The 22,759-nt window shown below is 52.9% G+C and overlaps 1 protein-coding gene and 1 long non-coding RNA gene across 9 annotated transcripts in view; one reads left to right on the forward strand and one right to left on the reverse strand.

Annotated features, from left to right (window-relative positions):
- The window catches only part of BCOR (BCL6 corepressor), a 111,924-nt gene that overhangs the window by 44,804 nt on the left and 44,361 nt on the right, over nucleotides 1-22,759 (reverse strand). The window contains exon 1 of one of the 8 annotated variants that reach the window (XM_039888366.1): nucleotides 617-681. The exons of 5 other annotated variants lie outside the window; for them this stretch is intronic. The gene's annotated coding sequence lies outside the window, so the exon portion shown is untranslated. Of the gene's footprint in view, nucleotides 1-43; nucleotides 279-616; nucleotides 682-22,759 lie in introns of those variants that run through there. 2 more of the 8 variants (XM_039888390.1, XM_039888330.1) reach the window with 2 other exon arrangements.
- LOC120622764 (uncharacterized) lies at nucleotides 8,006-12,763 on the forward strand. The gene is made up of 2 exons (XR_005658545.1): nucleotides 8,006-11,283; nucleotides 12,036-12,763. It is a non-coding gene; the product is annotated as an uncharacterized LOC120622764 (long non-coding RNA).

Here is a 22,759-nt window from a genome sequence, read left to right on the forward strand (position 1 = left end):
CCTCCAGCTCTCGCAAGTTTGAGCTCCCCCAGCCTCCGCTCACCCTCCGCTGCGGTGCCTTGGCGGTGGGCTTTCGGAGGGATGATTCCACAGGAAAGGTTTGCCCGAGGTGCCCCAGTCGTCACCGATTCCCCGCCCGGCGCGTTTCGCCTCTCGGGGTCCGAACCCCGGACCACTTGGGTGGCGCACCCCTCGCCCTCTCCTCCCCCACTCGAGCCGAGTTGGCTGCGCACACCCGGCCCCGGCGCGCGTCCTGGGCGAGCCCCAGACCGACTCCGGTGGCAGCGGCAGCGAGCGCGGCCCGCAGCTCCGGAGCCCAGGGGATGGGGGGCGGCGGGGGCGGCTCTCCCAGCCGCGCGCCGAGACTCCCCTCGCTACCCAGAAGGCCAGTGGAGGACCGCAATTACCATAAAGCGCCTCGCACTTCGCTCTGCCAAAGCTGTCAAACCCCAGCGGCAGCCGCCGCTGCCTCTTGCCACCAGCGCTGCGCTCTCCCGGCCACGCGTCCCTTTCGAGACCAAGCAGAGCCTGGCGAGTGCACACCGGCGCCTACCCACTGCCTGGGGTGCCCCTTCCTCCCTGAGGAGCCCTTTCCCATTTCGGCGTCAAGAGCTACCTGAAAACACCGCCCTAGGCACCGGTGGCCGTTCTGCCCGAACTACGCGCCCGAGTTCCCCGGACGTTTCAATTGTGTAGGAATTGTTTGGAGAGGCAGGGGGTGTAGGAGGCAGCCCTTGGGGCATGAGGAGGCGGAGGTGGAGGGGTGGGGACTTAGGGGAGCGGAGATCCGCCAGAATGTCTGCCGGTTCGCGGGCATTTCACAGTCTGCACCTCAGATGGCTGGAGGATCTGTCCTGGCCCCTCACCTCCTCTCTAGGAGATTATCTCTCGCGTTTTATTTTCCTTGGCAGGGAGCAACTTTTGGCTTATACCGTCCTCCCCATAAATTTCCACTCGGTAACGTCGTGCTGATCGTACACCCCGCGCCCGCAGCAGTTAATTCAATTGACACGTATTGAGCTTCTCCAGCGCACCCGGCGCGGCGCTGGGCGCGGGGGGAGGGCGGAGGCAGGCGGGAGGGGGAAGCGGAGAGGCGAGGTTCCGGCCTCCCCGGAGCGCAGAGCCTCTGGGGCGAGCCGAGAAGCCCCAGTTCGTGAAGCTGGCGGGAAGGGTTGGGAGTGGGGGAAGGGTGTTACGGCCTAACCGCACCCAGACCGAGGGCCCGGACGTCCCAGCAAAAGGTGACCCCACATGGCTGCTCGGTAGGGTCTTTATGCTGGCGGTGGAGAGTCTCTTTCTGTCTAAGGGACAAGATGGTGCAGGCTCGATGAGAACATCAATCCGAAATGGAGGTGGCTTGTAAATCCACACGGAAAGTTTTAAAATATCCTGGAGTGTCTCCATGCCAAAAATAATCAAAAGCATCTCAAGTTGATTACTAAGTCAAGGTCAAGGCCAAAATCAGCTCTAGCTAGCAGATACCTTTTAAAAATTAGACTTAATACTGACTGTGGGACTGTTTTTAGGTGCGATTTTATTTATTCTGTTTTAGTTCTCAGCACATACTTATAAAAACAGCCCCTTTCAAAGCAGAAGTGAAACATCTCTACCGTTTGAAACCCGAAACTTGGGGCAGAATTAAATCTTCATGCTCCGGAGCTGCTTATATGCTCCGGGGATGCAAAAGACAGACAGGCAGGCAAGTGTCCCCCGCAAACAGTGCCCAGCCCTGCTGGGCCACCACTACTTTCAGGACCCACGCCTGCCTGCATGATGGAATGTACCCGGTTTTCTTCCCGTCTTTCTGGAGGTGGACGTCTCTGAAAGCTAACCCACACATTTTTTTAATCTCCGGTAACAAGCAGAAAGACACCTGGACTATTATGCTGTAAAGCTATTTTTTATAAAGACATTTTAGGGCCAGACATTAAAAGTTATTAGACTGAACGCTTGTGAGTTACAGACACAGCTGGAGAAAAAGCCTCTGGTTGTGTGTTGTAGCAACATTTCTTTTTGAAGCGACTCCTTTTATTCAAAACAAATCTAAAATAACCGGGAAAGCTGAAGTTGGCTATTTGTGGGGGAAACTCTCTGAACATAGTTCCAGGCGAGGAGGCCACTGTGCCACTGTGGGCCGCTCGGGAGAGCTGGCCTGGGCAAGTGGGGAGCCGTGCCAGGCTCTTCCGGCTCAGTTAGGCAGCAGCAGAAATCCTGGCCCTGTGCCCGGCCACCTTCTCTCCTCTTCCCAAGCCTCCCCAACTCTCCCCCACAGCATAGGCTTTTCCCCCGAGTTAGGAGTTGCATGTAACCATCCAGAACTTTTGGGAAATCCCGAACCAAGAGAGTGCTTGTAGCCTGCTGCCTCTCAGAGTCCTGTAGCCTCCAGGGGCTGCTGACAAAGGGGCCTGTTTGTCTAACTTTAAAAGTCTTAGGGTAAAATGAATGGAGGGGGGAGAGGACGCTGTAAATGTGAAGGGGAGAAATTTGATGCTGGAGACAAATAGGCCAGTAAATTTGCCTTTGACGCAATTTGCAGCATTCACAACCCCCTCCACCACCGTTTTTTAAGGAGTCTTGCCTCCAAGGTATCCTCATGCGGGCTGGTGGGATTAAAGGGTTTCTTTTCCATCTCCGAGGGATACATTTTCCAACTCTGGGATTTTAAAAATATCTTATTATGGGAGTCCTAAGAGGCATGAGTCTATGAATGTGTGTGTGTGTGTGTGGGGGTGTTCATTACTCACTGGGAATTAAAATGTGAGCTATTCCGGAAGTGCTCCAAGGAGGGGGAGTGAGGGAGTAGGGAGTTTACACCTATTGGCCCAGGGAGGAGAAGCAGAAAGCTCAGGAAGGGCAGTCCCATCTCGGGTCCCCACTCAGGAAGAGGCTCCAGGAGCTAGGGACACCCAGGAGCCTGCAGCAGCATGTGCGGGCAGCCAGGGCCTTCCCCTGCTCCCTCCTTTCCGGCCCTCCCTGGAGCCCCTAGGGAGCTGACCTGGGGGTCAGGCCGATATACCAGGAACTCAGCAAGGGGAGGATTTCAATGAAAGCAGAGGAGGCGGAGAGAGCCAGCAAGTGAGCGCAAGGGAGGGGAGGCCGTAGAGGCAGCAGAGAAAGAAATAGGCACTGAGAGGAGAGGTGCTTGGAATTGAGCTGCGGTGGGCCACCCCTTCCTCACCCACCTCTCCTCCCCTTGGAAGGGTCTCCCCGTTAACCGTATGGCTCGACTTCAGGCTCTCAGGCATTCTGCAGCTATGGATTCTACCCAGGCTCTGCAACTGGGCAGGCAGGTCGGTGCTTCCGGGAGCAAGCCTGGAGCTTGGCCGCCCTTTTCAGACTAGGCTGACTGTGCAAGGCCTGCCAGGGCCTCTTTCCACACGTTCAACCACAACCCAGGCCTAGGGAAAAGGCCACGCATCCCGTGGTGAGGATCTAACCTGGTGTTTGGAGAACCCTGGGATCCCAATATTGTGTGTGAGGGTCATTTGTAACATATGTGTGAGATCTAAATGACAAAGCTCTGTAGGCCTCCAATGGCGCTCTCCCGTCTGTGACACTGGTTATTGGAATAAATGGGAGTTGAGTGATTACAGATAATGTATTTTTACTTTACATAGTGTGAGCCAAGCTATTAATGTTAGCTATTTTAATAAACACAAATACCGACACTAACGGTCTTCTGTGGTCACTTTGTAAGAGAACTCAGGAATAACTCAGTGGCCCTTAAAAGAGCCACTGCCCCCCACCCCAAGCATAGGGCATCCTTATCACAGGAATTTCAGTTTTCCGGAAACATCTAAAGGTAGCTGCCTTCCATGGCAAGAGACTGCTAGACTTAGGAATGGCCAAGTTGAATATGGCTGCTCTTTCTGCCTAGCCTTTGAAGAGTTGTTGGGCCATTCCAGTAGGAGAGTCCAAAATGCAGAGCCAACATGGTAGCAGCAACTGCCTCAGAATTTCTTAGCTCAGTGTCAGGCTCTGAGATCCCCAAACCCAGAGACCAGTAGGTAAATTACCGTTTACACTGAGGGGCCAGCTGGGTAGATGGGTGTCAGCCGAATAAGCATAAATGCAGGCGACTTCCAGGAGGTTCCGTCTTGCACTCCACCTGGTCCCAGCTTAGGAGCCCTCGAAGCCTCCGCGCTGGGCCGGATGCTCCTGCAGATAAACCCGGCCGCCACGTCCCGCCCTGGCTGCTTATTTAGCAAGGCGCCTCCAGCTCATATTTTACCCGTCTAGGGACAGTGAGCCGGAACCACGGGGAGAGGGGCGGAGAACCACCAACGGACCCAGCACGCCGGCCTTCTGCCCCAGCCATTTTGGGTCTAGCTTAACTCCTCCACTCCCGCGGGACCCCTGCGGAGACACACCACCCCGGGAACTGGAGGTATCTGGAAGGCCCTGCCAGCCCCTCGCTCAGGGAAGGAAGGGAGTACAGCCCAGCAACTGGAAACGCGACTCTGATCTGTCTCTAAATATTTCTGAGGCCCCCACCAAGTTGGGAGCAGAGGAGAGTGGGTGGTTGCCTTGGGAAGGTCGCAGCCAGGAGCAAAGCTGGGGGCTGGCGCAGGGCTGGAGAGTTCAAAAGGCCTAATCCACGGCACTTTTATCTGCTCCCATTCCCCCTCCAGGCCCACTCTGCTCTGCCTTCGACCCCGCCTCCCAGCCCCTCATCCCTGCGTCTCCAGTGCGTTAGCAGCCGCGCAGCCCCCGGCCGCAGCGAGTGCGATGGAGGGAGGGGCGGGGGGAGGGAGGGGGTTGTGTTGCGAGGCCTGACAGAACCTTCTGTGTGCGGCGGAGGGAGGAGGCTAATGCATAATGCACAGCGCCTGGAAGCCCGGCCATTAGCGGCCTGTCGGTGACACAGACAAACGACTAAGAGGGAGGAGATCCAGCTCGCTCTGGAGTTTAAATATACCAGCGTGGAGGGGAAACGCCATGATTTAAAAGTGTGTTCGCAGACACTTGCATATATTTTAATGATTTCCAGCAGGCCATGCGTCCCAGCCTTACATCCCTCTCCCCAAAAGGGGGATATGTGTGTGTGGGGGGGGGCAGAGTGAGAGGCCTCAACATGAGACCCACCGCCAGCTTTCACGAGATGAAGGGAAGGGGAGGTTGGGAAACCTAGCGAGAAAGCGAGGCCTAGGGAAGCCACAGGACCCAAGGCCATCCCCAGAAATCTGGTCATTGAGCCTTCCACCCCAGACTGGCCCCTCTACACTGTGCTAGAAAAAGCCTGGGGGAAAGGAAAGAATAAATCTTGCCATCCTTGCTTCCCCCAGGCGCCCACATTTTTGAATTTTCCTTTTCCACTGACGATTCAGAGACCTTCCTCCCGGTTTAACACGCCAGTGTTTTTTAGCAATTAAGGCGAGAAGGGGGTGGGGATGAAGATAAGCCAATTTTTTTTCCGCCATGCAAGTGTGAAAGATAAGATAACATTAAGCTGGGGCAAAGCGGCTGCTTACAACCTCCCCTCAGCGATTTTGATCGGTCACTTCTTATCTCGCCCAAATGCTCCTTTCGAAAACTGCATCAAAAAAAAAAAAGAAAGAAAGAAAAGAAAAATGAAAGAAAAAAGAAACAAAAAAGGCAGAAGGGAAGTATTTTCATTTGGAAGTGACATTTAAAACCCATCTCCTCTACTTCAGCAACTGCCTCCCTCCCCCAATCCCGGGCTTTCCAGGAAAAGTTGCACCTCGACTCCCGGGTTTCAGGCTTTCTCGTGGGGGGCAGGATTACTAGTGTAATTAGGATGAATAAAACCAGGGATGCATGATGAGCATTTATCCTGCATCCAGCCCCAAACTCGCAGACGGGTTTTTCTGCTCTTAGTTACTGATCGGTGTTTGTGTTTCACCATATCGCTCGAGTGTTGAAACTAAACAGGTAGTTATATTCGGAAGAGTCGTATAACTATGTCAACACGAAATGGTTGTTAATGCAAAATAATAAGAAACTACTGATTTTTACAGGCCCCTGGAAGAGGAGAAGGCATCACACGTCTCAGAACCTGCTAACTCTCAGCCGAACTGGACTCTCGGGGAGTTTTATAAAAATCATTCTTTCCACACAAAAATCTCACGAAGGGGTTTCTGGTCGTTTGTATTGAAGGAGGTTTCGGTATAGAACTCTAGGCCCGCAAGGCGGCCTGTAAATTCCCCCCAGCCCAGCGGCTGGCCCCAGATCGGAAACATCAAGGCGGGCGACCCAGGCCGAGTTGATGAGCCTCTGCACGAACCTCCGGCTCAGAGCTCCGAAGCGCCCACTTCCTCACCCTCCATCCCGAGTTCCCACCTTGGCGCCGGGCGCACACCGATTCTACCCCCTCTGGGTCGGGTTGTACGACCTAAAGCCCGGGGCCAGCCGCGGCCGCCGGATTGTCCCCGGGGAGCCAAAACCGCCGAGCGGGGAAACCCCTCCTCTTGCCCTTCCCCGAAGAGCCTGACCGCGGCGTAGGCGCCGAGCGAGCGGGCATCCGCTGACAGCCGGGCCTCACGTAAGGCCCACAAGCGACCCATTAGTCAGCCTGAGTTCCCCTCAGGCGAGTCGTCTGGCGCGGCCCTAAGGCCGGGCGCAGGCGAGGCGGGGGTGCGGGGCCGCAGCGAGCTGAGAGTGAGGCGGGGGCGCGGGCTCTGCGGGGCCCGGCCGGGCTCGGTTCCGCGTTCCTGGGCCCACGGGTAAGCTGAGCCGGCGGGGCAGGCCGCTCCCCGACTGGCGCCGAGGCGCCGAGCTGCGCTTCACGTGCCCGCCATATCAGCAGCGGCGAGAGGCGGGGACAGAGAGGCGCGCCGCAGCTCCTGCGGGGTCTCCGGCCCCTGCCTACCCCTCCCCGCCAGGGGCTGGGCCAGGACCGCAGCCCCCAGCCCTGAGCCAGCCTAGAGCAGCGCTGCCAGACTCGGAAAGGCTCCTAGGGCGCCGCTCCGAAAGCTGCGAGGCGGCGGCAGCGAGGGGAGGGTGCTCCTCGCGGCCGCCCCGGGAACTTCCCAGCCGCCCCGCCGCCGCCACCGGCACCGGAAGCCCTTGCGCCGCCCCGTGCGGAGTTTGCTGGCCCCCAGGGCTGTTTCAGACCGGCCGGCTGCGCGTCATCCCCGATGCCTTCTGGCCCCAGGGGCCTCACTCGACCTGGGGGCATCCCCATTTAAGTCCTTAGGACCCTTCTCGAGCTCCAGTGAGTCCTCCCTCTATACTGCCTTAAGTGCCCCCTTTCCACTCCCCAACCCCGCAGCTGGGACGGGAGAGCGCAGAGCCGCCACTCCGGCGGACTGGGCAGGAACACCTGCTCCCGGGCCCTGCAGCTGGGCGCGTGGTGCCGGGAAAGGCTGCCTGCTGCTGTGTGCAGAGATCGCAGAGGAGAAAATGGGGCTCCGAAGCTCTGGGCCAGGCACAGCCGCGCCTCGGCCACCCCCATCTCTCACCCCCTCTGTGCGATCAAGCCCGAATCCTGGGGACTCAAGTCTCCTGAGGGTAGAAAGGCCGCCTCCCCTGGGATGAGGCTTCTAGCCTTAAGAGGTCGTTCGCAAGACAGATGAGACAAAACCTGTTTTGGGAGCCTTTTCGGTGTCGTCCTCTCTCTCCAAACCAGACACTCATCTCCCCTCGGTCCCCACTCTAGCCTCGGTCAGGGAACGAGAGTAGGTCATAGCCACCCCAGCAATTTTCCCCCCTCCCCACAAAGGATCTGGTACCGGGTTCGTACTTTGCCACCCTACGTGTGGACCCTCCCCATCTCCTTCGTGTTCCGAGGAGATACGGAGGCTGAGATGACCTGCGCTCCTCGCTCTGCCTCACCACCCCCTCCCCCGTCTCGCCCTCCCCAGCAGTCCTGGCCCAGGGCCCGGCCAGGGAAGGCGTTGTTTTGCCAGCGGGAGCCGAGCGAGTGCGCAGAGAAAAGCCTCCCTGCTCTAATGAGAGTGCACACAGCGCTGCAGCGAGGGAGGGGATGATTACCCGGCGGGTGGGGCGAGGCCCGGAGCGGGCGGCGGCGGCCCCACGGGCCCGGAGTCCCCGCCTGTCTGGCTGCTAATCGCACGCTTTCTGCTGTTACGGAGGCAGGCGGGAGCCGGCGGCCGAGCCCAGCGCCGGCGACTCGGCGGGTGACACGGAAACATGGCGCGGCGCAGCGCCCCTCCCCCGCCCGCTCTCCCCGCGCTCCCGCCTCCCGCCTCGCACTTCCTCCCGCCTGCGCGGCTTTTGCAGTTCTAATGCTCTGCTGTCGGCCCGGCACCATTACGCTAGCAGCAGCTCCTCGGCGGCCTTGCGCGTCTCTTTCCTCTTTGTTTTCGGGGTCTATAGAAAACGTTTGCTTTTGTCCCAGGCTCTCGTTAAACCAAACTTGTGGTGGCAACGGAAGGCGGTGCGGGTGGGGAGGGGCCCGGGGATTTTGGCAGCAGCCGACCAGAGCGTGGTGGAAACTTCTCTTGCTGGGTTCTCTGCCACCCCGCCTTCCACCCTCCACCCTCCCTTCACACACAGGCGGCCTGTCGACGCTTCCCCCTTCTCCCCTGAGAGGCCTCAGCGCTCCAAGAAGGTCTGGGTCAGAGTGACAGTGACTAGCGGTTAAGAGCCTGGGGTACGTGCCTGTGAGCCCCGAGTTTTGGGTACTCGGTGACCTGGCTCCTGGTGGCCCTTACTTGCCTCTCTTGGTCATTCGGGTCTTTGTATCGGCAGATAGAGAAGCGAGGGAACAGAAGAAAGTGGTTCATGTGTGCGGTTTTTATATTCAGTGATTTGGAATCTCACCCCTAACTGTACAGACTCCTTTATAAGATCTAGGGAAAGAAAGGGCGACCATGGGCTCCATGGAAAAAGGGTCAGAATCCTGGGCCTGGGAGCTGGACCGTACTCTTAATGGCCGGCTCAGCCACACTCCTGCAGAGTGTAGGACAGGAGGGCCAGGTCCCTCGATCCAGGAGACGCCAAACCTCCCTCCCAGAAGCGGGACCGCAGGCCTCCCCTGACGCGTTCCCCAGCCCAGCGCACACGCGGAGGCTCTCAGCACCGGAGCTTCTCAGGCGGCAATTTTTTAAGCCTGCAATTAAGCGAGGCGTCGCCGTGTCCTCTGCTAGTGTCGATCCTGTCAGTCGCACATGGCCTTGGTGCTCCGGTCCGAGGCCCCGCGATTAGTCACAGGCTCGCTTCGCTCCTTCCCTAATCCGCCTCTGCAGGCAGCCTGGGGACGCGGCCGACTTGGCGGGGCTGGCAGGGAGCCACAGCGCGCGGGGCGGGCCGCCTAGCCAGTACCAGCCCCGCTGCAACCAACCCAACACGGGCCCCGGGGTGCGGGCTTGGGACTCCCTCCCCCTTCACAGTCCCCAGGCTGGGGTGGCGGCGCCCCTCCTCCTCTCGCCCCGCTCCGGGGCCTGTGAGATCTATTTGTGTGGTGTCATTTGCATAAAAATAGGACAAGTGTTTCAGTGCGTTCGAACGCGGGAGGCGAAATCCTTATTGATGTGTCTGTGTGGAGCCCTCGGTTGTCGGAGCGGTTTGATTTAGGGTGTTTGTGTTGCCTTCTGCGAGAAATGAGAGGAAATCCTGCGCAACGCCTTCGGCGGTCCGGGCCGCCAAGAGCAACCCCCTCTGCGCAGAGCGGAACGGTCCACTGCCTGGACCCTGACGCGCCGGGTCCACAGTGAGCAGGTTGAGGGCCAGGCGGACGGCCCATTATGACTCATAAAACAGGGCGGCCTAATCACCAGCTGCCAACCCGTTTACGTGTGGCGCTTCCCAATGCTCTTCGCCCGGCCAGGGCCTCCAGTGGGTTCGTCCCAGACACGGCTAGAGCCGCTCAGCGGGGGCTAATCGAGTGACCGCTCCTTCTCGTGGGCAGTCTGGCTTCCCTTCCTGGGCAACCCGCGCGCTCCCGGCCTTTTTGCCTCGCCAGGAACTCCTCAGCTTGGACAAATAGCTGGGAGGGCGCCGGCCGTGCGGAGCCAGTAAATCAATCATTAACTCCCCAGCGAGACCTGGCCAGGGGAGGGAGCGGCAGCCAGAGGCGAGGCCGTGGGGTGGGCTGCGGGCACCATCCCTAGGTTGGGAGCAGTACATGCGCCAGCGGACAGAGTGCGTGAAGGCTGGTCCCCCAGGGCCTCCCGATCTCCTCCAGAAGATTCCGCCTGACAGGCCTTTCAAGCCTGCACCTCGCCTCGCCTGGCAGGTCGAGTTACTGCGCGGCCCCGGGGCAGGCTTGAACATTAACGAGCCGCCCCGGGCCTCGCGGCCTGCTCTCCCTGGGAGAGCCTGCCGTGCTTGGGCAAGCTCCTTGGGTCCAGTCGGGCTCCATCAGACTCCGACTTGCCAAACCAAATTGATCGCCCCGGTGTCGACCAGTTTCCTTGCGCCTCCCTCCCCACGGAGCCCACCATAGGGCGGCACACAAGGAGTTAAAAGCTCCAGTTCGCCCTGGCTCCTCCGCGGCGCAGAGGAAGTGCTGATCAAAGTGCTTATGGGGAAGGAAACACACGCACACTCGGGCCTGGGTCGAAGAAGGCCGACTGGAGAGACGGCTCGGAACTGCCCGCCTCGACCCGCTTCCCACACTCCCAAGAACGCAGTGGTGGCGGCGGCAGCGCTGGCCCGTGCGATTCTCTTCGCGGAGCTCGGCGCTGCGGGGCTGGGAGGACAGCGGGGAGGGAGAGGGATGAGAGGCGGGAGGCGAGCCCGGGCTGAGCGCCAAGAGGCCCGGAGCCGCAGATTAGTCACCGTTCGGCTTGGCGCTCACGGGTGTGCCCGGGAACCGGGAGGGCAGGCATCGGCCCCGCTTAATCGGGCTCCCGGGACCTGGGCGCCGCGGCGCAGATGCCCCCGCTTCCACCCCCATGAGCGCCCGGCACACCCGGCTGGACTCTCCCAGGCCCGCGCTGCCGAGATTCAGTTGTCAGTTCAAGGGCAGGACAGAAACTCTGCAAGCAGAGTCTCGCGAACAGGAAATTTCTCATTGACAAGGTGCTGCCCCTCCCCCACGCCCGGCTTCAAAACAAAACAAAAAACCCAGCGCCAGCAACCAACGCAGTCAGCCTGGGCCCGCCGCTGCCTCGGCGACCCCCGCGTCTGTGCCCTGGCCCGGGGAGTGGAAAGCTCGCCAAACCCCGGCCCCTGAGCGCCGGCGCAAATAAACAGGCCCGGCGGGTAGGCTTGTCTGAGGCCCTGCTGAGGGCGCCCAGCTGCCACCCCCCGGGACCCGAGCAGGGTCGGACGAGTACGCTGAGCGCAAGAGGCTCCTTGCCCTCTTGGGTGAAGAACCCCGCAGAGCGGCTTTGCAGAGCTGCTGAAGGCCGCCAGGTCAGCGACTCCGTGGGGGAGGGAGCGGGTAAGCGCGGAGGCTGCGCGGCGCGGGCGACTTGGTGAGTCCCGCCGCGGGGAACCAGGAGGGCTGCGAACTCGGCCTGGCAAAGTTCCCGTGGAAACTCCATGTTTAGAAACTCCAGCCGCGTTGCGGGAGGAGTGGGGGAAGAGAACTCCTGGGGCGCCCGAGGTCTGCCCACACCCGCCTGTCACTTCCCCAGAGGGGGTCAGCATCCCCCACCCCCAGCCTAATGAGAAGTCAGGAGGGCGGAGATGGCAGTCCCCGGGCTGCTTCTTTTGTGTATGCCCCTCTTTACTCCACACTCTGAATGAAATTTCTAAACCGTTTTATTTATTGAATTCAGCTAGAGGAGGAAGGCTGCCTTTTTAGGGACTCTAATATTCAGGGTAATTTTGTATTTGACACATGTAAATACTCAGTACTCTCAGGTAAGGTCAAATTATTTATCATCTTAATTTATATTTCAATAGGCCTACAATTTAGAGGCACGAAATGCCTTCTTATGAATCATTATGGTCTATTAGGGGAAGTAATGTATAAACAGCACTATTTGGAAGGGAATCACTTATGTTGACATTTAAATGGCTCTTCAATAGTTAAAAAAAAAAAGACATTCGAGTGCCTTTGATTAAATATACAATTTACAAGACCATCAGCAAAGCCATCAGGAATATAAATTCTTCTTGAGATTTTTATTTATTTCTGATTTTTTTTTTTATCCTTCCAGGGCACTCATGTCATTTAATTTCTTTGGGAAAATCTACAAATTTCAGGCAAAATATCCTTCTCCTCTCCCCCAGCTAATGTCCTATCAGGAACCCAGGGAACCACTGGAAATGTAAACGGACTCCACCAGCAGACACTCCAGTGGGAAGTTTGTAGATCTCCACCTCAGCAACAGAATCAACCACTTTCTAACAATATTGCCACTGGATTGTGAAACATCCTAGCTTCCTTGCTGGAGTGGAACCTTTCTGAAACCCTGTGTTCATCTATCCATTCTGATGTTCCCACAGCACCCAGCACAGAGCCTCAACCCATTTTGTCTTTCTCCTACACCTGCTAACATGCCATGTAGAGGCTCTTCTTGGCAGAATTATTGAATCGCCCTGTGTATTCATTCCTTTGGAGCATTCCCCATCTTTAGAATGTCCTTCCTTGACCCCCACATCCCCTTCCCTGGCTCCCTATTTGTCTGCTCCCTTGCACAGCCGTACTTCTTGAAAGAGGTATATACATCTATGCGGCATCTCTATTTCTTACCTCCATTTCTTACTTCCTGTGCACTCTAAAACTCAGCTAGTTTTTAAGTTATTCTAAGATGTTGGGATAATTGTAGTTTGTTACAGCATAAGATTAGGAACAACCTAAATGTCCAGCAATGGCATTGATGATACATGCACAGGATGGAATATTCTGTAGCTATTTAAAAAATAAAGATCTGCTCTGTGAACTAATCTGGAATGGCCCCAAAGCTCTATTGTTAAGGAAAGACATAGGTGCAGAGGGAACCTCTGCAGGTATGTATAGTACGTTACAATTTGGGTATGTTACAGTTTGTGTAAAAACAAAGTAGGGGGTAATGCAGACATATATTTATTTGTATGTGCATTAAACATTTTCAACACTGCTGGAGATCACCCCACCACCACCACCACTTTCTTTGTACATATGCATGTCCGCCCTTTTACTTTCAGAAATGGGAACACACTGCACAAGCTGTTCTGTACCTCACTATGAAACATATTGCTACTTACAGATAATTTTCTATCAGCACATGGAGATGGGCCTTGTCTATGCCAAGGCTCGTGGAATTCCACTATATAGATACACCATTTATTACACTCTTCAACCCACGCCTCCATTCTCCCTGGCCATTCTGCAGAAGGTGCTCAAGATCACCAGTCACTTCTTGTTGCCAGGAGTGAGGGATGTTTTTTCAGTCCTTCCTTTGGTCTTGGAAGTACTTAATACCCCTGACCACTCACCCTCACTCCCCCCAACTGCTCTTGGCTTCCCAGATGCCATACGCACATGGTTTTCATCCTATCTCTGAGCCTCTTTCTAGGCTCTTCTCTATGATCTACTAGTTGCCTTGGGACTGGATCCTCCCCCCACCCCACAACCTCATCCAGGCCCGTGGATTTAAATACCACCTACTTGTTGATGACTCAATTTTTTTCCAGTTCCAGATCCCCATGTCAAATTGCAGACCTGACATCTCACTCAAAAATGATGGAGTTAGGATTCGAACCCAGGCAGTCCAAGCTCCAGAGTCCATGTTCTTAGCCACCCTGCTTCACTGCCCCCAGAGCATTCCTAAAACTGAATTCCTAAAAGAATTCATCTACAAATATTTGGGGGTACTTACTAAATGCCAGGCCCTAGGGAAACAGTGGTAAACAGGACAAACTGTCCCTTGAAAAGGGACGAGCTCTTCTTTTGAAACCTGCCCTTTGTCCCAACTCTTTTCCCTGTTAGAGAAAAGGTGTCAGCCACTCAAGCGTTTTAAGCAAAATCCTGGGGGTGGGTGGTGGTGGTGTCATTCTTGACCTATCTCCTTTGCCTGGCACCTCATGTTCCTCCATTCCACTAGAGGCTAACTGATTCTACTTACAAATGTTCTATGCAATAAACCTACTCCTTACCATTCTCCCACATCCCCCTGAGGCCAGGCCACCATCTTCTCTTGCCTGGGTTAGCATATAGGAGTTTTATTTCAGCTGGTTTCTTATGCTGCCATGCTTACCCCCTCCAACCCATCCTTCACATGGTAGCTAGAAAGGTCTTTTGAAAATATGTCATATGTCACTACTCCACTAATTCCCACTGCACTTAGAACAAAACCTAAACTCCTTAACAAGGCTTACCATCCTTGTCATATCCTGGCTTGCCACTGTCTACCTCACCCTCTCAGGGCCAGCACATAGGCCTGTTGTCAGCTCCTTAATAGGCTCTGAATGTCCCTCCGTCTGCTGTTATCTCTCCAACAAGACTGTACACTCTGTAAGGACAGGGCATGTCATAGCTGTGAACTAAGTTTGCATCAATGTCCAGCAATGAGCATGTATAAACATAACATTCATGGCTGTATCCCATGTTTAACACAGTACCTGGCACATATAGATGCTAAAAAAATACTGATAAACAATAAATGAATGAGTAAATAATACATTTTTGCTAACCGAAACAATATTCTATACCAGTGGTCCCCAACCTTTTTGGCACCAGGGACGGGTGCTCCTATGAGAACCTAATGCCTGATGATCTGAGGTGAAACTGAGGTGGTGATGCTAGTGCTGGGAAGTGGCTGCAGATATAGATGAGGCTTCGCTTGCTCACTGTGCGGCCCACTTCCTAACAGGCCACAGATCGGTACTGGTCCACGGACTGGTACTGGTCCATGGCCCAGGATTTGGGGATCCCTGTTATATACCATGGACAGAGAAGAAACCAAATTCAAGAGAGCAAGACAATTGTGGGTATGTGATAAAGGAAAAGGGGAGTGCCTAGGTTTGCAGGGAGTGACTCTGTAGTTCTGTTGAGGACTGAAGTAGAAGAAATTAGGAAAGGAAAGCATGAAGCCAGGGGTGCCATTATAATCTGGGGGGATCCAAGGGAGACCCATGAGAGTGTGGGATACGTGTATACAGGGCTTTGTCAGAGGAGCCAAGGTTCTTGGGTGTGCATGTTGGGGGAAGACTTTGGACATCTTATCCTCGCTAAGTACTGCAGAATATCATCCCCGAGAGATGAGACAAGGGACATCTTAGCCAAGAGCAAGATAGAGCTAAAACCAGAACCTGGAGTATTTGCCTATTGCCAACCATTTGCTTCTTACTTGGTGGCAAAAGAGTAAGATTGTCTTTCTTCTTAGGACCCTCAGAAACCAGAAGAGTGGGTTCTGGCCACAGTCGACCTTGGGCGGTTGGAGCTCTCTCAATTCCAAGACATCTGACTTCTAACAGTAACTGTCAATACAAAGCATTTAATAGCAGAGTAAATCTTTTTTTTTTTAGAGTAAGTCTTTTTTAATGATGAATAATCCAATCCCTACATGATAATAATAGCTACTGTATATTAAGGGTCTTCACTCTTCTCAGTTACTTTACTAGGTTCATTTTCAAGTTACCTCATGAGCCCCCAAATTGCCCTATAAGTTATTACAATTCACATTTTATAGTTGAGGAAACTGAAGCTCTTACAATTGCCCTCCCAAATGCATATGTAATCTAGCAGAGTTTGGCTACACCGATTCTGACTCCAAACCTGGGCTCTTTCCAACTAAGTATATTGTTTGCCTCCCACACACATGCACTGTTCCCCGAAACCTTAAAATATTTCTGATTTCTGAGATCAGATCCTATAGAGTTTCTCCAATCATGTCCCTCGAGGGTCGTCCTGGCAACTGGCCGACTGCAGTAAATAACACAAAAGGAGTTTGTTTCTTTCTGAGATCAGCAGGTCTCAGCTGATCTGTTGTGTTCACCATAGGAACCTAAGAATTTATCATCTGAATGAAGAGTTGACTTCCTCCCAGGTAAGCTCTGAAAGAGTGTGGGGCCAAGTTCAAGGGAAGGACTTCTTCCCCAAAACAAGTCGATTCTCAAGCTCTGTTTGGAAAGTTCTGCACCTCCACCAACAGTAAATCATATCTCAGCCTTTGGCAAGTTTATAAACCACCTACCCTTTTATACTTCCCAGCAACATTTTCCTCTGCTTTGAGCTTCGACAAAGATTACTCTGCCCTTATCATGGGGAAAGCTAGAACAGGGGAGAGATGATATAGGAACAAGTCACCAACTCACCACACAGCCCTTCTGAAACTGAACAGCTCTAGAGATGTGGGGAGAAAAGGGTCACTAGCTTTTTTCAGCTCTTAGCTAGGATTAATAAGGGCTTATTATCCACCAGGCATGGTTCTAAGCACTTTATATGCATTAATAATTTCATTTCATATAGAAAATGACCTTATAATAAAGGTATTCTTATTGTCCTCATTTCACAGATGAGGAAGCTGAGGCTTGGAGGATAATTAACTTGCTTTCTTGTCTGGATAGTCATTGACCAATTCCTAGAGCCCAAACTTTTATCCATATAGTCTTTCAGACTTTCCAGGCTCCTGTGGTCAGCTTCATAACTGCCAATTCCACAGGCTCATCCTAATTAGGTGCTTTATTCGGATCTGAAGAAAATGGCTTTCACTGCATCCTGGAATGCAAGCTATGTCTCCTGAGGACATGACAGCATTGAATTTGTCCCGCAGATCTCAGGTGGTTTTGCGATGCCTCTTATCTTAGGTAGCTTTCCAAGATGTGGCCTGTTCTGGGCAAATAGAAGCTCTGGTATGATCCCCATGACAGAGCGTGGACATCCCTGTCCTGCTCTCTTTGACAAAGCATACTGGTCAGTCGGTGGACACCCTCACCCGTTCAATGCCACTGGCTGCGCCGGGACCTTTCTGACCTGCTTGCTGGCACAGGGAGTACAGAGGAGGGAAGATCAATCTCCAAGATAATTTAGGTTCTGTCTTTCCTTGAACCAGCCTCTGTCCTCTGCTCTAGGCCTGACGACTATGATTAATGCACAGCCAAGTATTTCCTCTCTTCAGCTTCTTCCTTGCTCTGGGGTTTATTTTACAGTCATTGCCAGAGTTTCTCCTCAGAAGAGAGTAAATACTCAGACTGGAGCACAGTCCTTGATGTTACTCGGAAAGCATCACAGGCAGCAGGTGGTACCAGGCCATTCCTGTAGTAGATGATGTGACTGTTTAGGGTTCCATGCTAACCTACCACCTCCATCAATGGAGGCCTAGTCTTTTAATTATTCAGAAAATACCAAAAATAAGGATTTCACGGAAGGCAATTAATAGGATCACACAATCTATTCCTTGTTTGTAATTATATATTATTATTTTTCTTCCTATTTTGTTCCAATAATGATTTAAGGCTGCTTCCAATGATGCACAAAATTCAGCAAAGAGAAATGGAAGAAGTGGGACATGAATTATAATGTCATGCTTGTTCACAACATCTTTGCCCCAGTCCACATAATAGAATTGAATTCATAATGCCTCTCAAAAAAATGAGGTAATTCAGTTCTTTTGGTGGCAACACTAGGCTCTTTGTAAAGTGAGGGGGTGGTACACAGTAATGGAAAGAACCCTAGAGGGGACAAGTGATCTGGATTCTAATGTTGGCTCCTTCAGTGTGTGACCTTGGGCAAGTCACTCACCCTCTCTAGACTTTGGATTCTGAAATTCTTAAATGTTTCTGCCAATCTCTGAGGCCCCCTTCTCCCTCCCTCTCACTCCTGCCATCACACAGGCAGAAGCCAGCACTGCCCATCTGACATGAGGCCCCTAGGAATTGCTGTTAGAGAAATGGGCTCCCAGAAATTGCAGGCTCTCTCCCTCCCTCCTTTGCGGCCCCTCACCCAGAGAGCAGAGAGAGGAGAGAGAGAGAGAGAGAGAGAGAGAGAGAGAGAGAGAGAGAGAGAGAGAGAGAGAGAGAGAAATCTTCCCAGACACTGGGATCTAGGAACCCGGTCTGCCTCTTCTCCCAAGGCAAGGATCCCCACACACACACTTCCAATCTTCCAGGAGAGCAACTGGGTAGCCTTTTGGAGGCAGGGAGTCATGCCTCTCCAGGCCTTTTTTTTTCTCCTTCCTTCAGTTGTAAGCTACTTTCTTTCCTCCTCTTGCAGTTCAAGACACTTACAACCTGACCCAACTCTCTTGATCCAATCTCATCTCCCGTTCTTCTCATCTCATAACCACATCTTCCACTTGTTTATCCCTCGTGGCACCCAACACAAAGCTTAGCATATCATTTGCTTCAAACGTCCATGTTCTCCACCCCGTATGTCAAAGGCTCCATTGGTCCTCTACTGTCTTCTACTAGGGCTTCTCCAAGTTCTTCTTGAAAGATTCCTCTGGTCAGAGGGGCTCTAGAGGCTTAGCCCTCATCATTTGCCTCGAGTGGGAGGCTGCTGGGAAGATGGGTTTTTAAATGCAAGCACATGCAACAACATGGACACACCCCACAAATGAAATTACGCAAAGGAAGGATGTCTCAAAAATATGCACAAGAGGAGCTTACTGGCTGGTGAACACATGGAGAGTTGGGGAGAATGGCAGTCGTGGGGATGACATGGAAGCTCTCCTCACCCTTTACCCACACCTTGCCCTAAGCACCTCTTCCATCTGGCTATTCCTGAGTTATATCCTTTTATAATAAACTGGTGATCTAGTAAGTGAAAAAAAATGCACAAGAAGATTCCATTTAAATTGAGTTTTAAAGTGGCCAAAGCCAATGTGAGGTGTCACAAATCAGCACAGGGGCTGCTTTGGAGGAAGGGGGACTACAGGGTGGGGCATACTCCTTGGGAGGGGGCACACCAGGGAATTCTGGGGGACTGGAAATACTCTGCATCTTGATCTGGATGCTGGCTGCATGGGTACGCTCAGCTTGTAAAAATTCATCAAGCTGTACATTGAGGATTTACACACTTTTCTGCGTGCTGCACTTCAATAAAATGTTAACAAAATAAAAAATACAATAAATTAAAAAATACATAAACACACTGGGGAAGAATAAGGCTTATCATTGCATGCACGCTCTGGTCAGGAGTTCTGGCTGCAGGAGAGCAGGGATGCTCTTGGTGGAGGATGGCTGTGAAGGGAGGGCAGTGAGGTTGTTTTAGGGACAGCCAGGAAGCACAGGTTAAAATCATGTGAATAGAAGCAAACATTCTGCTCCATAATAGAGGCAAGTTGTTGAGAGTGATGCCCCAGGTAGAGGTGCCATGCTCGGGCTGAGGTTTCACAGTGCAGCTTCACAGTAGCACTGTCCTTGGCCCCGGACTCCAGAGTGAAAGCAGAAAGTAGGCAGCATTAGTGAATGGCCAGACCCCCCTATCCTTACTTTTCTCCTAACTTCTGTCCTATGCAGGGACTTCCTTCCACTCCAGCCAAGATGGACTTTTCACTATCCCCTAAATAGGTGCATCCTTTCCCAACTGTTGCATGTGCATGGTCTCCCCTCCAGGCACCCCTTCTCCCCTCCTTCCCCTAACCCTGCTTCTTTCCCCTGGTCCCTGCCAACCACCTGATCATAATAAGCAATTATACATAAATTGCCATTCAAGAACCTGGGGGTCACTTTGACCTCTCTGACTGCCTCACCCCTCTGACCTGACCCATTCCCAAATCCTGTTTTATTTCCTCTCCACGGCTCCAGGAATCATGCATTCCCTCTGCTCCAGCACCTGCCTAGCATGACCTCTCCCCTAAGCTATGGCCATGACCTCCTAACTGTTCCCCCTCATCCGCTCCTGCCCCTCTGCAGTTCATTTCCTGCGGAGCAGCTAACAGCAGCAAAGACTAATTGCTACTGGGTGCCAGGCACCCTTCTAGGCCCTCAGCACACCCTAGGGAACAGAATGGTGCCTGCTCCCAAGGTGCTTATATTCCAGCAGTAGAGAAACAGATGATAAACAATAAAAGTAACAGGTCATAAAGTTACTTCAGATGGTAGACAGTGATACGTGCCATGGAAAGAAAAACAGAAGCAAGCAAGGGGCATCAGGGGGCAGGGGATAGGAAGTTTGCAGGATTCAGGTTGCAGGATTCAGGGATAATAAGGGGAGACCTCTTTGAAAAGGTGAGATGTGAGCCAAAAGGATTTCTGGAAGAAGAGAGTGGCAAGCAGAGGCATAGCCAGTGCCCAGGCTCTTTGCGGGGAGAGTACCTGCTGTGAGTAAGGAACAACCAGGATTCCAGGGTGTAAAAGAGGAGGATGCATCAGCGAGGTCATAGAGGACAGTTCCTACAGCCAGAGCAACGGTGCTAGCAACGGTGCTCCCACAGCTGTCTCTATCAAGATAGCTGAGATGAAAATTCTCAGCCAGCTCAGCAGGCCCTACCCTTTGCATCTTTGCTCTTGGATTTTGTTTCCAGCCCCTTCCCACATTGGGGCCTTGCCAGGAGCAGGCCTAGCTCCATTTCCCCTCTACCCTCTTTGCCTAGTCATTCAGAGCTCTCTCTATTCAAACAGCATTTCCTCCAAGACACATTTTCCAAACCAGGTTAGTCCCCTAGCTTCACCCTCTCAAACCACCCTGCTGTCACCCTATACCATAGGCTTCACTAGTTCACAGCAATCTATCATTAAGTCTATAATTAGTTCATTTGGTTCATCGCATCTGTGACAGGTGTTTACTCTGTGCCAAGCACTGTCCTGGATGCCAGGGCACCATGGAGAACAGGACCGACAAGGTCTCTATCATATGGGAGACAGGCCATAAACAAAAAGCAAATAAAGATGACAACGTCAGAAGATGCTAGGCACTACAAAGATGAAATGGCAGTGTGGCTGCAAAGGGCTGTGAGAGGCACCTTTAGCCACAATGGCCAGGGAAGTCTTGTTCAGGGGATGAATTCTGAACTGAGAAGGAGCCAGGAGCCAGCTATATAAGTATGAAGGAAAGTGTGCTCCAGACAGCTGAGGAGCAAGGGCACAGGCCCTGAAGTTGGACTGACAAACTATTTGAGGAGGAGAGGATGGCCTATATGGCTGGAGCTGAATGGGCTATCTGTACAGCTAGAATGACAGTCCCACAAGACCCAAGGCCCCTTGTGTTTTCTTTGCATCTGCATCCACTGTGCTGGCTCACAGTTAACATTCATTTCATCTGTTGAATGAAGAAGTGGATATTTCAGTTCTGCCCCTCCTTCAATCTCTCTTTCTCCATGAACTCTTCTCAGCCCCCTCTAGACCTCTAAGAACACTCCCTCCCCTAAACCAAAACCTCAGAACCTTCACCTGAGATCCTTGAATGGTCTGCTTGGGGCTAGGCCAACCCTTGAAATGATGTGACAATGTTGGCTAAGTGCCTGTATCCATGTTTTGGGGCTGCATGCATCAGAGTCCCAAAGGGTCTGAGACATGACCCTCAAAAATGTTTATGAAATAGTGATCCAAACCCCTCACTTTAAAGATGCAGAAACCGAGGTCTGGAAAGGAGGGACTGCATATCCCTGGCTGCCAGTCAGGCTGCCAGCTGCTAGGCCACGATATCCACCTGATCGGGCTGTGAGAAGCCAGCGTGGGCCTGTCGTTGGCATTTGCAGTCCCACAGCTTCATGTGAGGTGATGTGCCTTTGGCCCCTTCCGTATGACTGTCCTTCCTTTTATCTGTAAAGTACAGTAAGTCTCTCATGGCAGGGATGTCCTCCCTCCTCAGATTATATATTCTTTGAGGGTGGGATGCACTCGTTGGGTTTTTTAAATGTTACTTTACCTGATTCTTTACTTCCATGTCTACACACTTCCAACTGAGGGAGTCCATGAGCACCAGCTGCACAGTAAGCTCCTTCCTCCCATGCCCAAAGGACCACGGAAGCCACCACGTGAGGCGTTAACTGCCTTGTGGTCAGGCCTGTGGCTGGATATTCTTAGCAGCCTTTGGCCACCTGTCCTGAGAATTTCAACTCCCCTGTCACCAGGGCTTAGATTCCTCACCACCAGGGCAGAAATGTTCTCTCTTTCCAAGCAGGCAACTCAGAGTACAAAGTGAAGCAGAGTGTGCTCATTTAAAAGGCCCACAGCCCAGCATCACACTTAGCCCATTGCTGCCTACTGCTGCCCTGGACCTGGCTGGCCAGCCAGACTGTCTGGAAAACACGGTCTGGCTTAGCAGAACTGCTCTGCATGGCAAGAGCTTTTGGCCACAGCATGGCAGTTAGTATGTCTGATCTCTTTCCTAGGGCCTGGGGCAACTTTAGGGCCTGGGAGTCTGGGACATTTGCTAATCTTCCTTTATACAGGTTTCAAGATGTCCACTGTGGGTCAAACAGTGACTTTAAAAAACATGAGTCATTGGGATGAGAAATCTTCACTTTGGCCCTTTCCTGAAATCAATACTTGGGTGAGTCCCCCTTCTGAATGAATCTATTTCTCCCACTCTCAAGGAGTATCATATTTGGCCTGCCAGTATACTATGTGTGCAGTGGTGGTGGGGGATGGGGACTGAGAGGGTCTCAGGGACCCTCCACCAGCACATTGTGAGTGGAGATAGCTGTGTAGAGTCAGTAGGGGGGCTGCAGTCAGTTAAGTATGTTTTAGGGAGGTTTCTGCATATTCTACATCAGTTCATAATGGTGTTCAGAGATAGATGTAGTCAGACTGCCCTGCAGAGCTCTGGTAATGGGTGTTGGCTTTATTGGCCTATTCTATTGAGTTGCTACCCAAGCCACATCCCTGAGTTGCACTGTGCACCCATCAGAGCTGCCAATAGTATGGCACTTGACCTCTCCCAACTCCATATCATTTCTTCTTGTTTTCTCTCCAACTTTCTCATTTCTCCTGAGGTAGCTGTACCTATATCTGTGTCTTTCTTTCCTTCACTTCTCTGGCTCTGGAAGTGCAGGGCTGAGGCAGGCAATTGCCA

The sequence above is a fragment of the Pteropus medius genome, unplaced genomic scaffold (genome assembly GCF_902729225.1).
Source record: "Pteropus medius unplaced genomic scaffold, Ma_sr-lr_union100, whole genome shotgun sequence".
Classification (NCBI taxonomy): Eukaryota; Metazoa; Chordata; class Mammalia; order Chiroptera; family Pteropodidae; genus Pteropus; species Pteropus medius.